The sequence below is a fragment of the Parus major genome, chromosome 23 (genome assembly GCF_001522545.3).
Source record: "Parus major isolate Abel chromosome 23, Parus_major1.1, whole genome shotgun sequence".
NCBI lineage: Eukaryota > Metazoa > Chordata > Aves > Passeriformes > Paridae > Parus > Parus major.
Window position 1 is genome coordinate 1143936 of NC_031791.1, and position 1205 is coordinate 1145140.

Consider the following 1205-nt stretch of genomic DNA (forward strand, 5'->3'; position numbering starts at 1 on the left):
CCTAAAACCACCCCAGACTCTTCAGGGATGTGCAGGATATGGAAGAAAACAAGCCAGAGGTATTTTCCCACTAGTTCCAGGCCAGGATCTAACACTGGGATCAGGAGACTTGCTTAGATACTTGGGAAATATTCAACAGAACCAGGATTTGGACTTAAAACCCTGGAAAAATGGATTAAAATGGAAAAAAAAAACCAAGCACCACCACAGTGCTGGAACTCAGCAGTCAGAGCTTGCCTATGCCAACTTGTTGAATCTGTGAGGCACCTTCCCCTCTGCAGAGCCCTGAAGACACCCACAGCAGCTGACACCTCACACTTGCAGCCTGTTCTCCACCTGAACCGCTTGGTAAGCCCTCAGTGCCCCACTCTGGCACCCACAGAGGGACAATAACTCTGAAATCAGACTCTGAAGTCACTGCCTTTGTCTCCTGGTTTGTAATCATTAAATCAACCCCTCCTGCCCACCCAGCACAATGCAGCCCATCAGTGAAAGTTGTTTACAAAAAGCTACGCTTCCTTTAGCAAGGACTTCCTGGGGCATTAAATACATTAATTACCAGGGAAAACCAGAAATCACCATTCAAACCTGTCAGCAGCTTCAGTGTGTTCCCAAATAATGCAAGCAGTGTAATTTTGCTCTGTGCTGGAGACACTCAGTGAACTGTAACACAATGCTATGAGCTTTCGAGTTCTTTTCCTGTTAAATATTACTCTGCCAGCTCTTTCCAGCACGCTGCTCAGCAGATTGGGAAAAAAAAACCCCGAAACCACAAACAAATAACCACCAACAAACCCATATTTATAGTGCCAGGGTTGAATAAGTCCGGACAAGAGTTTCAGCGTCCCCAGTGATGAAAGGACACCGCCGGCGATGGAATGAGCTTTCAACAGCCGCTCCAGCAAGGAAACCGCGCCAGAGCAGTCCCAGTCCTGTCCCTTAAGGGAACAACTGCTCAAGCACCAGCTGAACAGAAAAACGTGCGAGGACATCTGCTCTCTATTTCTTTCTGGTTTAGAGGTACCTATAAAGAACTCGCGTTTCCCCTGAGATCCACAATGTCTCGCACACAAACGTGGAGTAACCGCGCTGCAACCACCGCTGGAGCCGGCGGCAGAAAGGAGCGGAGCTTTGGGGCAGAAAGGAGCGGAGCTTTGGGGCAGAAAGGAGCGGAGCTTTGGGGCAGAAAGGAGCGGAGCTTTGGG